General features: G+C 40.3%; 1 long non-coding RNA gene across 1 annotated transcript in view; it reads right to left on the reverse strand.

Moving 5' to 3' along the window:
- LOC110263135 overlaps window positions 1–3,006 on the reverse strand; it is a 13,664-nt gene extending 10,658 nt beyond the window's left edge. The window contains exons 1-2 of the long non-coding RNA XR_002348268.1: window positions 2,996–3,006; window positions 1,188–1,191 (exon numbers count right to left, since the gene is read on the reverse strand). This is a non-coding gene — a long non-coding RNA (uncharacterized LOC110263135). The remainder of the gene's footprint in view (window positions 1–1,187; window positions 1,192–2,995) is intronic.

Consider the following 14,103-nt stretch of genomic DNA (forward strand, 5'->3'; position numbering starts at 1 on the left):
GTTAAAGTCGTCAAACTCTCGATAAATTTATGTATTCAGAGTGTAATACAACAGAAAATACATAGTTTGACGATAACATGTTAGAATTAAACAAAAATAGCTTTTGCAACTTCAAAAACCACCTTTATATTATTATGTATAAAAAATAAAAATCATATTGTGCAACATTATATTACTATGAAGTATGAATTAATAATGTTAGTCCAAGGAAAATAGTCAACATACTACTGAAATATTCTTCACCTAAGATGCATGGACACGACACGGAATACGCGGACACACAAATTTAATATTTTTATAAGATACGGGGACACGATATATATATAAAATAAAATATATTTTAGATAAATTATAATGAAAGTTGGTGAGTTAGACTTAAAGGATTAGCCCAAACGTCAGTGGAAGGTGGCCTCTGACTTGTTAACGCTCGGGAGACGCCGTCCGAATTGTGTGCTTTGAAGGAAAGGGGGGTGGTACCTACAAAAATACTCAAATGCCTAAGTTAGCAAGGGGTTTAACAAGTTTAGAGAATATTGGCATTTAGAGATACCTGAGGGGTGTCAGTGTATTTATAGTGGTGATCCAATAACCACCGTTGGAGTAGTTCCACTTCTGAGGGTGGATAACCGTCCCTTTATCTTAGAATAGTTGAGATATGGCTCCTGGAAGTGGGTTGAGAGGTTTTAGGGGCAGTTATTTACTTGAATAAGTGTTATCTGCCAGCTATCCATCGAGCCCGACTTCTTTGGGAAGGAGTCTGTGTCGAATCCGACCTCTTCTGAGGAGGTCGGCGGGTAAGGATTGGGCCTTTTTGGTTTATTTGGACCTGAGCCATAGTGTTGGGTCAGGGTATGAACAATGCCCCTACTCGAGTTCGATCTCTTTTGCTAATGAGTTGGATTCGAGTATTGAGCTCGGGTTTATAGCCGACGTGATTTTTAAAACCGGCGTGATTTTAAATTTCTCAACCGTTGTGTCTAATCAAACATCGCATCCGTTGGGGTTTCACATTTACACGTGGGAGCAGTTACATTGGTAACGGTGCATTTCTTTAATGATCGTGTCAATTTACCACTATGCCCCTAACGTGTTATAAATACTTTTCCCTCTTTTTTTCTCTGTTTTCTTTTGTCTTCTAAAGCTTCTTTCCTACTCTCTTTGCTCTTCTCATTTCAAAAGAAAAAAACCTTGCTTTCCTTCTCGAAGTGCTTCGTTGTTGCCGTACCTGCTTCTCCTTACTTTCGCAGACAAAGGTTAGTCTTTTTCTTTTCCTCTTATGTCGTTTATGTTTGTGTTTTGTTTTGCATATTGAAGGATTTTTTTGTGCTTTTTTACTATTCCTTTGCTTATAACGCTCGCAAGTTAATTTTGTCGCGCTTGGTGGTTCTTTTATTTTGTCTTTTTGAGGAGAGTCTGCTTTGTCTTGGGGGGAGTCCTGATTCTTGATGATTTTTTTTTTCTTTGTAGGTCTTGTTTCTTTTTCACATACTTTCTTTTATTGGAAAGATGTCTTCCCATATCCCTGAATCTCTGTCAAGGTGGGTAGATGACACCGTGCTTGAGGAGGAACCTCTAGTAGATACCGACTACCTGACCTACTTTGTGTTCACCATAGAATTTGTAGCTTAGAGGCTGATGAGCCTAAATACAAACTGTTGGTCCCGGGTCCTGAAGACCGGGTCTATTGTGGCAGGGTTACTGACTCTGACCTCCACTTTTTCTTTATGTATGATTGCTTCTTTACCCGTCTAGGAGTTTCTTTGCCTTTTTCTAACTTTGAAATGGGAGTGTTGTCCCATTGTCGAGTTGCTCCCACTCAACTTTACCCCAATTCTTGGGGTTTTATGAAAATTTATCAGCTTGTCAGCCGAGAGCTGGACTTTCCGACCTCCACAAAGATCTTTTTTATCTTTTTCATCTGACCAAGCCCTTTAGTGGGCAAAACAATAAGCAGTAGTGGATATCTTTCCGGGCCATTCAAGGTCGAAAAGTTTCTCTATTTTTGACGATTCCTTTCATGATTTCAAAAATTTTTTCTTCAAGATCCAAGCCGTAGAGGGTCACCATCCTTTTTTCCTTGACGAAAACTCCATTCCTCGCTTTCCTCTTTACTGGTTAGAGGCCTCTCCTATAGAGAAGTATGGCCTGGATGACTTAGACAAGGTTGAGGAGGCTGTAGTGGGGTTCTTCCGAGAAGCTTGGGGGAGAGCCCCTAATTTGGATACTAAGAAGTTTGTTCTGGGTTCTCCGAATTTCGTGCAATCCCAGCTAGGTAGTTTTTTGTGGTCGTTTATGAAGATTCCGACTTGTGATGTTTTTCCGACTTGTAGACTAATTGTTTGTTTATTTCTTCTTTTTAGAAATGGTGAATAGCAGATCGAGTGCCTCTTATCAGAAGGTCCAGGACACCAAGAGAAGGGCTCGTGCCCGAGCTGATGTGACTAGGGCTGCTGGCACTCCTCCTCCTCCTCCTCGTGAAGTTGTGGTAACTACTGCCTCTACTCCTCCTCTTCCTCCTCCTATCCCCTCAGTTCGACCTCCTCCCGAACCGAAAAAGAAAAAACGCAAGACCTCAGAGTCTGGTTCTTCTCCTTCTGGGGAAGCTAACTTTGATAGTCCTAAATTCGTCCGGAAGCACATCTTTTCTCATAGCCAAATTGCTATGGATGATGCTTCCCTTCAAAACCATCTTCAGATTCTGGTTCGGGGGGGTGTTCGGACTGCTGGAGTCTGTACTGCTCTTCTTGATATCCTGGACAAAAATTCTCTTAGTTCTTTGGGTTCTTCCCAAAAAACTATTGATGAGCTTCAGGGGAGGATTGCCCTTTATCAAGAAGAGGAAAAACGGCTTCAGGGGGAGGTTGAGTGGTTGAAGGAGAAGTAGGCCCGGCTTCAGAAGAGGGAGAAGAAGCTGGTGGGCCAATGCGCCATGGCAGAGGGCCTGAAGGAGAAGGCGGAGCAAAACTATGTTAAGCTCTTTATTGAGAATATTGACCTTCAGAAGCAGTTGGAGTTAAACCGGGAGGCCTATCAGGACTTGGAGGATTCTGTGGCGGAGAGCTCGGAGGAGGCCTGGAGGATTTTTAAGGAACAAGTCGGAGTTATCGCTCCTGAATTGGACCTTTCTCCCCTCCATCTTGACAAGATTGTTCGTCGTGTCCGTTGGAGTTTTCGCATTTACACATGGGAGCAGTTACATTGGGGTCTTCAGAGGCTCCGACTACTACTGCTGAAGAGATCGCTCCAACTTCTGCTTCCGATCCGAGTTCCTCTCCCTTGGATGCCCCCAATCTACCTTCCCAGTGATTCAGCTATGTTAGGGCCCGGCTTGTGGGCCCTTCTTTGAACAATTTTTATTTATTTTTATATTTGTTTGTGTTGGTGGTCCTTGACACTTTTGGCCTTTTTTGGCCATTAGCAAAAAATTACGCTGTTTGATAACCCTTTTTTGGATAAGGGCTTAAAAAATTCTTTACGTGTGCATGCTTCGTTTTAAATCTTTTATTAGGTTCTTATGAAAAACCCTTTTTGGTTTTTGAAAAACCTTTTTACTAGGCCAGCTGTTTTCCTGTCTAAGTTTATCGTGATCTTTTTTCGAAGACTTCGAAACTGCCTTTCCTTCTGAGGGATTTTTCTTATCTCTTTTGTGTTCCTTCAATTTTATTGAATTTGTTTTTGTAACTTAGGTTATTTTTGCGATGCATTTTGATTTTCTCGGATTCTCTGACTAGGTAGTCATTCTAGTGGTTGAGATACTGAGTTTATTATGATCGTCTTTCATAACCTCTTTACACCGTCCTGTACCTCGTCGTTTTATCCTGACGACCACATAGGTCGGTCATGGGATTTTGACATTTTTTTGAGCTTAAGTCGGTGCGTTTCGTAGAATAAACAGTGACAGTAGAGGAATTATACAGAGATGAAATAAATCTAGATGGAGGTAATTTTTTTATCCTTAGCTACTAAGGGATTTTAAGAATTATTACCCCTTAACCTCCACTTTGATACCTCGTTAAAACCCCCTTCAGGAAAACCCTCTCTCTGGGAAAAAACCACGAAGTCGGAAAAAATAATACATCAGGGAGTGGAGTTCGCTTTTAGCTATAGTACCTCTTTATGTTACAAGCATGCCACGACCTTGGGAGCTCGGCTCCACTCAACTCGGAGACTTTGTAGTATCATTTTCCTAGGACCTCACTTATCTTATATGGCCATTTCCAATTAGCAGCGAGCTTTCCTTCACCCGGCTTGTTAACCCCGATTTTATTTCTAATCAAGACCAAGTCGTCTGAGGTGAAGGCTCTTCGAATGACTTTCTTGTTGTATCTGTTCATCATCCTTTGCTTCAGCGCTACTTCTCTTATCTGGGCTTATTCTCGGATTTCAAGGAGTAATTCAAGTTCTTCTTTATGTGCTTGAATGTTGTCGACTTCATCATAGAATCTCACCCTTGGACTTTGCTCGTTGATTTCGACTGATATCATGGCTTCTATACCATAAGCAAGTCGGAAGGATGTTTCTTCTGTTGCAGACTGGGGCATAGTCCGATATGCCCATAGTACTTGAGGGAGTTCTTCAGCCCAAGCTCTCTTTGCATCTTGTAGCCTTTTCTTTAACCCGGCCAGTATGACTTTGTTGGCTACCTCAACTTGTCCATTTGCTTGGGGGTGTTCCACCGAGGTGAACTGATGCTTGATCTTCATGTTGGCTACTAGGTTTCTAAATGTAGAGTCGGTGAACTAGGTACCATTATTAGTGGTGATGGAGTGGGAAACTCCGTACCTTGTAATGATATTCTTGTAGAGGAGCTTCTGACTTCTCTGGGTTGTGATAGTGGCCAATGGCTCTGCTTCAATCCAATTTGTAAAGTAGTCTACCCCCACTATTAGGTACTTTACTTGTCCAGGCACCTGGGGGAAGGGTCCATGTAGGTGCAACCCCCATTTTGCAAATGGTCATGGAGAAGTTATGCTTATGAGTTCCACAGGGGAAGCGACATGGAAGTTAGCATGCAATTGGCATGGCTCACACTTCTTTAGAAACTCGGTGGCATCTTTCTGCAAGGTCGGCTAGTAAAATCTGGCTCAGATTACTTTCCTAGCCAAAGACCTTGCTCCGAGATGGTTCTCGCAGATACCATTGTGAATCTCCTCTAGTACTTCTGTTGTTTTTGAGGTCGGGACACATTTCAATAATGGTGTGGATATCCCTCTTTTATAAAGGATATTTTTTACCAATGTGTAGTTTTGTGCCTCCCTCCAAATTTTCTTGGCCTCTTTTTTCTCTTTGAGTAGGATGTCGAATTTTATGTCTTCGATTAGGGGGTTCATCCATCCGAGGTCTAATCCGGATACCTCAAAGACATCTTGCTTAGCCATTGCTTTTGTGACGAAGGGTTCCTGGAGAGTGATGACAAGTCATCTTAGCCTAGTTTCACTAGCCTTTTTCTTTTGTTTTCGATTGATTTATGCACTTTCTTGAGCCATAAGCAAGCCAATTGGGTAGATTTCCATGTTTCCTTTGATTCAATCAACCATGTATGAATTAATGCAATTTCATGAGATTTTATGCTATAATTGTCATATATTATGAAAGAATAACAAACTCATGATTTTAAGCAAAGCTTTGATGTGTTTGGTTGATTGATGATAGGTGAAAAGAGTTTTGAATAAGGTTGAAGAAAGAAGGAATGGCTAGGAGCAAGAGAGAACAAAAAGCTTGAGCAAAAGTTTGCCTCAAACTTTGGCTCAAACTTTTAATTGAGTTGAAAACACTCCAGAGGAAAAAAGCTTGAGCAAAAGTTTGACCTCAAACTTTAGCTCAAACTTTTGGGAGAAAAGCTTGAGCCAACGTTTGCCTCAAACTTTTTGGCAAACGTTGGCATCACAAAATCAATACCCTGGAGGAAAAAGCTTGCGCCAACGTTTGAGGTCAAAAATTTTGCTCAAACGTTGGCGCCACACTTGCACACCCTGGAGGAAAAAGCTTGCGCCAACGTTTGAGGTCAAACTTTTGCTCAAACATTGGCGCAACACACATTTACAAGGGGGCCAACGTTTGAGCAAAAGTTTGACCTCAAACTTTGGCTCAAACATTGGTAGCAGCAAAGTGAAGGCAGCTGGGGTAAAAAGTTTGAGTAAAAGTTTGACCTCAAACTTTGGCTCAAACATTGGTAGCAGCAAAGTGAAGGCAGCTGGGGTAAAAAGTTTGAGTAAAAGTTTGACCTCAAACTTTTACTCAAACTTTTACTCAAGCTTTTATGTTTTTCAACCCGGTTCACAATGGCTCTTTCTCCAACTCCAAGAGCAATCAACCAAGGCCTTTATCAACCCAATTCCATCAAGAACAAAGGCCCAATTCAAGGCTTGAAGACCATTTTGAAGAAAGTGTATAAATAGCTTAGGGTTTAAGTTTTCGGGGGGCTTCCTTTTAGAATTTTCATAACACTTACAGTAGAGAACTCACTTTACATTTTTGTTTTGTTGTTTTAGAATTCTAGAGAATTGGGGAGGAGAATTGATCTCTCTTCTTCCTGGTTCTTGTTGAGCACTCTTTACTTTTCTTGCTTGGGATCTTAGGTGGAGAATTGAAGAACTTCTATTTCAATCTCACCTTCGGATCTTGTTTAATTTTCTGCATAATCAAAATTCAATTTCTGTTCATTGCTTCTTCTTCTACTCTTTCTGCAATTTACATTTCCCTTGCAATTGTTCTTGCTGGATCTAGGAAGGCAGTGAGATCTAGACTTGGTTATCTAGTCTCTTGAGTCCTGAGATCTACAGCTTTAAATTTCAATTTCCTTGTTTCGTTGCTACACCAAGCTGATTTTCATTTTTATCAAAGATCCGGTTCAATCGAATCCATCTTCTACATCCCTGTTTGTTGCAATTTATTGTTCCTTGTTTAATTCCTGCAAATCCAATTCCCAATTCCCTTTAATATTCAAGCTATTTACGTTTCTTGCATTTTAAGATTCTGCAATTTATATTTCTTGCACTCTAAGTTTCTGCAATTTATATTACTTGCACTTTAAGATTTAGCACGTTTACTTTCTATGCTCTTTAATTTACTGCAATTGTCCCTCTCCCTTTTAAATTTCATGCAATTTAGCTTCTGTCGAATACAAACCACTCAAATCAACTCTTGATTCGCTTGACTAAATCAACCACTAAACTAAAATTGCTCAATCCTTCAATCCCTGTGGGATCGACCTCACTCACGTGAGTTATTATTACTTGATACGACCCGGTGCACTTGCCGGTTAGTTTTGTGTGTTTGGAATTCGTTTTCCGAAAATACACATCAAGTTTTTGGCGCCGTTGCCGGGGATTGAAATAGATTGACAATGACTAAGTGAAGTGGAGATCTAGATCTAGTATTTTTATTTTCTGTTTCTCAAATTTTTGACTAACACGCTAACTGTTTGAATTTTTGCTTAAGCTAACTAAACTTCATTCTGGCAACAAATCGAAGTGTCACTGGTGGTGTTTCTTTTTTTTTGTTTGTATGTCAGGTACAGGGAGAACCACTTCGGTTTTATCTAAAACTGACCAGAGAACTCTTAGAAGGTTAAGAAGAGCTGAAAGAGGGAAAAATATTGTTAGAGAGGAAGAATCTGAGGAAGAATATCACGAGATGGAAGGAGATCCATCTAATCCAGGAGGAGGGGTTAACAATAACCCACAGCAGAGGAGAGTATTGGCCTCCTATACATCAAACCAAAACACTTCAAGAAACAACCAAAACCACAACCAGCAGCAAACTAACCAAAACCCCTACAGAAAACCTCAAAACAACTACCCCAACCCCAACCATTACCAATCTAATAACCAACCCACCAACCAAAATGCCTACCATCCACCATCCACATCTCACAACCCACCACAAGCATCACCTGAATCTCAAAGACTCACCAACTTGAAAACCTTGATAGACAAAATGTGGAAACACCAGGAAATGACAACCAAGAATCATGAAGCCTCCATGAAGAGCCTAGAGAGGCAAATTGGACAAATCTCCAAACAGATTTCTGTTGAGAGACCTTCAATCTCACTGCCGAGTGACACAATCCCAAATCCTAAGAAAGAATGCAAGGCAATACAATTAAGGAGTGGGAGGATTGATGAGCAACAATGACACTACAAAGAAGCAAGTAGAGAGCAGCAAAAGACCAATAGAAGAGGAACAGCCAACACACACAGGGGAAGCCAATGATGATGATGCAATGGCAAGCAAGCAAGCTTCAAAGCAAACTCAAGAAAAGGAGGAACAATAAAAAATTCCAAAAAAGGGGAATGAAGCAATTGAAGAGCCAACTAAAAATCAAAAGCAACAAGCAGAGAAGACCTTTGTACCTCCACTGCCATATCCCCAGAGATTCAATAAGGAGGCAAAGGACCAACAATTTCACAAGTTCCTTGAGACTTTCAAGAAGTTGGAGATAAATATTCCCTTGGCTGAGGCACTGGAGCAGATGCCCCTATATGCCAAGTTCATGAAGGAGCTAATCAACAAGAAGAGAAGTTGGCAAGAAAAGGAAACTATCATGCTCACTGAAGAATGTAGCGCTGTGATCCAGATGGGTATCCCACCAAAGCTCAAAGATCCAGGGAGTTTTGTAGTCTCATGCACCATAGGCAAGATAACATTGGAAAACGCCCTGTGTGATCTAGGTGCCAGCATCAACTTGATGCCTCTATCATTGATGAGAAAGCTTGCCATAGAAGAAATTAAACCCACCAGGATGTCACTAGTCATGGCCGATAGATCAATCAAGACACCTAATGGTATTGTGGAGAATTTACTAGTGAAGGTCGGAAAGTTTATCTTCCCCGCAGACTTCGTAATCTTAGACACAGAAGGGGAAGGAAGCAGCTCAATCATCTTGGGAAGACCATTTCTAGCCACAGCAAGAACCACTATTGATGTGGAGAAGGGAGAAATAACCTTCAGGGTGCATAATGAACAAATGGTAATCAATGTCTTCAAATCAATGCAACACCCCTCAGAGCAAGAGAACTACATGAATGTGGATATGATAGAAGGGCTGGTAGAAGAAATGTTTGAAGATGACTATCTGGAGCATCATAAAGAACAAGGAGAGGAAGTGATAGAAATACTCATTGAAGACAAGAAAGAGGATAAACCAAAACAGGAGTTGAAACCTCTCCCTCCTCACCTTAAATACGTGTTTCTTGGGGAAGCAGAGGCATTACCAGTAATTATAAATTCCTCCTTGAACATGGATGAGGAAGCAAGGTTGATTGAAGTATTAAAAACTCACAAAACAGCCTTGGGGTGGACAATTGAGGACATCAAAGGCATCAGCCCTGCTATTTGCATGCATAAAATTTTATTGGAGGAAGAATCAAAACCTGTGGTTCAACTTCAAAGAAGACTCAACCCAACCATGAAAGAGGTGATTCAAAAAGAAGTGATGAAGCTATGGAATGCAGGGATAATTTTCCCAATCTCAGACAGCTCTTGGGTGAGTTCGGTTCAAGTTGTGCTAAAAAAGGGAGGAATGACAGTCATCACCAATGAAAAGAATGAGTTGATCCCCACTAGGACAGTGACTGGGTGGAGAATGTGCATAGACTACAGGAGATTGAATGATGCAACAAGAAAAGATCATTTTCCTTTGCCGTTCATCGATCAAATGTTGGAAAGACTAGCAGGCCATGCTTATTATTGCTTCCTGGATGGGTATTCTGGTTACAATCAAATAGTGGTGGACCCCAAGAATCAAGAGAAGACATCCTTCACATGCCCATTTGGAGTTTTTGCCTACAAAAGGATGCCCTTTGGGCTGTGCAACGCCCCAGCCACTTTTCAAAGGTGTATGCTTTCTATCTTTTCTGATATGGTGAAAAAATTCTTAGAAGTCTTCATGGATGATTTTTCTGTTTTTGGCAATTCATTTAACACTTGCTTGCATAACTTAACTCTTGTTTTGAAAAGATGCCAAGAAACTAATTTGGTGTTGAATTGGAAAAAATGCCATTTCATAGTTCCGGAAGGAATAGTTCTTGGGCATAAAGTGTCATGTAGGGGTATAGAAGTTGATAAAGCTAAAATAGAAATTATTGAAAAACTCCCTATACCTGTTAATGTGAAAGCAGTAAGAAGTTTTCTTGGGCATGCTGGCTTCTACAGAAGGTTCATCAAGGACTTTTCAAAAATAGCAAAACCATTGAGCAATTTACTAATGAATGATGTTCCCTTCATTTTTGATGATAACTGTAAACAAGCCTTTGAAACTCTCAAGAGAAAGCTCATTACAGCACCAATCATCACACCCCCTAATTGGAATTTACCTTTTGAACTTATGTGTGATGCAAGCAACCTTGCTATTGGTGCTGTACTGAGGCAAAAGAAGGACAAATTACATCATGTCATATATTATGCTAGCAAAGTGTTGAATGAAACACAGAAAAATTATACCACCACTGAAAAAGAACTTTTAGCAATTGTATATGCATTTGATAAGTTTAGACAATACTTGATCAGTTCAAAGGTTATAGTATACACTGACCATTCTGCTCTCAAGTATTTAATGTCTAAACCACAAATATGGAGTAATCCATAAAGTAGCCACACCTTACCACCCTCAGACTAATGGCCAGGCTGAACTCGCAAATAGGAAATTGAAGAAGATCCTAGAGAAAACAGTGGGAAGCACGAGAAAGGATTGGGCTAGGAAGCTAGAGGATGCCTTATGGGCATATAGGACAGCTTTCAAAACCGTTTATGTCTTGCTAAAGTGTTCATCTAGTACAAGTAGAATCACTCTCTTAAAATAAGTAAGCTAGTCTAAATGTGTGCTTGTGTGTTTACTTTCACTTAACAAAAAGCATGCTTTGTCCCCTGTATTTTCAATTCAATAAAAGAAATATTTGAATGTGAAGTGAGATAGTTCTCTGTTAGATAGAAGTACAATAAAAGTAAGTGATGGTATGTATGTGTGATTGTATGATAGCTCACTTTTAGTGAATAAAAGAACTAGGATGTCTCCTTCTAAGTAGAAAGTGGTCTACTGTCTATGAATCTCAATCAAATAAAAGTCCTTGGTTGAAAAGAAAAAAAACAAACAAACAGAGAAAAGAAAAAGCCAAAAATGGGCAATAGAATAAAAAAAAAAAAGAAACAAAGCTAGACACCAATAGCTTGAACCTTAGAATATATGCCTGTGGTGTCTTTGTACTAGGATCTGCTTGGATTATTAAGTTCTTTGGAGTGCATCAACACTTGGTGACTTGGGTTAACTAACCCGGGATCATCAGCTGAAAGTCCACTATCAAGAGCAACCTAACTATAAGGCATTTAGTAATCCAAAGAGGTGCTGGGCATCAATGTTTTAAGAAGGAATGTGAGCCAAGTGTCTATAGTGAATAATGTGTCAAGTATAAAGAAAGAAAAGAACTTGTTACACATGACACTAAACTAAAGCTTAATAGAGAAAAACAATAGTCAAGGACAAAGGAATAATGAGAGGTCATAGCAGTGTGTTGCTTGATGCTATCAACCCAATTCCATCAAGAACAAAGGCCCAATTCAAGGCTTGAAGACCATTTTGAAGAAAGTGTATAAATAGCTTAGGATTTAAGTTTTCGGGGGCTTCCTTTTAGAATTTTCATAACACTTACAGTAGAGAACTCACTTTACATTTTTGTTTTGTTGTTTTAGAATTCTAGAGAATTGGGGAGGAGAATTGATCTCTCTTCTTCCTGGTTCTTGTTGAGCACTCTTTACTTTTCTTGCTTGGGATCTTAGGTGGAGAATTGAAGAACTTCTGTTTCAATCTCACCTTGAGATCTTGTTTAATTTTCTGCATAATTGAATTTCCTTTTCTATTAATTGCTTCTTCTTTTACTCTCTCTGCAATTTACACTTCTTTATTTCCTTTGCAATTGTTCTTGCTGGATCTAGGAAGGCAGTGAGATCTAGACTTGGTTATCTAGTCTCTTGAGTCCTGAGATCTACAGCTTTAAATTTCAATTTCCTTGTTTCGTTGCTACACCAAGCTGATTTCCATTTTTATCAAAGATCCGGTTCAATCGAATCCATCTTCTACATCCCTGTTTGTTGCAATTTATTGTTCCTTGTTTAATTCCTGCAAATCCAATTCCCAATTCCCTTTAATATTCAAGCTATTTACGTTTCTTGCATTTTAAGATTCTACAATTTATATTTCTTGTACTCTAAGTTTTTGCAATTTATATTACTTGCACTTTAAGATTCAGCACGTTTACTTTCTATGCTCTTTAATTTACTGCAATTGTCCCTCTCCCTTTTAAATTTCATGCAATTTAGCTTCTGTCGAATACAAACCACTCAAATCAACTCTTGATTCGCTTGACTGAATCAACCACTAAACTAAAATTGCTCAATCCTTCAATCCCTGTGGGATCGACCTCACTCACGTGAGTTATTATTACTTGATACCACCCGGTGCACTTGCCGGTTAGTTTTGTGTGTTTGGAATTCGTTTTCCGAAAATACACATCAGAGAGTTTCTTGGATCAGGCTTCTATTATTTCCTCCTGGCTTCGTACTTGCTAACTTGGAAAGGGCGTCTACCCTGCTGTTGAGATCCCGAGTTATATGTTTAACCTCGGTCTCTGAGAACTGCCTAAGGTGCTCCAAAGTTTATCCAAGTACATTTTCATATTGGGGTCTTTAACCTGATATTCTCCATTGATTTGGGAGGTCACCACCTGAGAGTCGCTGAAGACCACTACTTTGGTTGCACTGACTTCTTCTGCTAGCTTCAACCCGGCAATCAAGGCTTCATATTCTGCCTGATTGTTAGAAGCCAGGAATTCGAATTGAGGGAAACTTCTATCTGAGTTTCCCTTTGACTGACCAGTATTATGCCTGCACCGCTTCCAACTTTGTTGGAGAAGCCATCCACATATAACTCCCATGTTGTGGAGGCTTCCTGTTGATTCCCTGCGTACTCTGCTACGAAGTCGGTGAGGCACTGAGCTTTAATTGTCGTCCGAGTTTCATACCTGAGGTCGAACTCGGACAGCTCTATAGCCCATTGAACCATTCTGCCCGCAATGTCTGTTTTTTGAAGTATTTGCTTCATGGGATGATTCGTTCGGACTTTTATTGTATGAGCTTGGAAATAAGGCCGTAGCCTTCGAGAGGCTACTATTAAGGCATATGCAAACTTCTCAAGTTTTTGGTACCTTAACTCAGGGCCTTGTAGAACTTTGCTGGTGAAGTATACAGGATGCTGCCCGACCTCGTCTCCCCATATTAGAGCTGATGCTACAGCTTTGTCAGTTACGGACAAATACAGGACGAGTTCTTCCCCGATTTTAGGTTAAGTCAAAATTGGAGGTTGGCTTAAAAAACTTTTGAATTCCTGAAATGCTTCTTCGCATTTAGGAGTCCATTCGAACTTGCATCATTTTCTTAGTAAGGAGAAAAGTGGTAGGGATCTTAATGCCGATCCTACCAAGAACTTGGAGAGAGCTGCAAGTCACCCATTCGATTGTTGGACCTCCTTCACGCAAGTCAAACTCTTCATTTCCAGAACTGCTCTACACTTATCGGGGTTAGCTTCTATCCCCCTTTGTGTTAGCATGAACCCTAGAAATTTTTCAGCCTCTACCGCAAGGGTGCACTTTACGGGATTTAACCTCATCACGTGCATCCTTATGGTGTTGAAGACTTGTGAGAGGTCGGTCAGAAGGTCGGCCTCCTCCTTGGTTTTTACTAACATGTCGTCTACATATACTTCCATTAGATTCCCAAGGTGAGGTGAAAACACCTTATTCATCAGCCTTTGATATGTGGCTCCTGTATTTTTTAATCCGAAGGGCATGACAGCATAGCAATAATTTGCTCGAGGCGTGATGAAAGATATTTTTTCTTGGTCCGGCTTGTACATCGGAATTTGATTGTATCCCGAGTACGCATCCATGAACGACAAGTATTGATATCGCGAGTTGGAGTCTACTAGGTTATCAATGTTTGGGAGTGGATATGGGTCTTTTGGACACGCCTTGTTCAGGTTGGTGTAGTCGACACACATCCTCCACTTGCCGTTCTGTTTCTTGACTAGCACCACATTTGCCAGCCACGCTGGAT

The sequence above is a fragment of the Arachis ipaensis genome, chromosome B06, assembly GCF_000816755.2.
Source record: "Arachis ipaensis cultivar K30076 chromosome B06, Araip1.1, whole genome shotgun sequence".
Taxonomy (NCBI): Eukaryota; Viridiplantae; Streptophyta; class Magnoliopsida; order Fabales; family Fabaceae; genus Arachis; species Arachis ipaensis.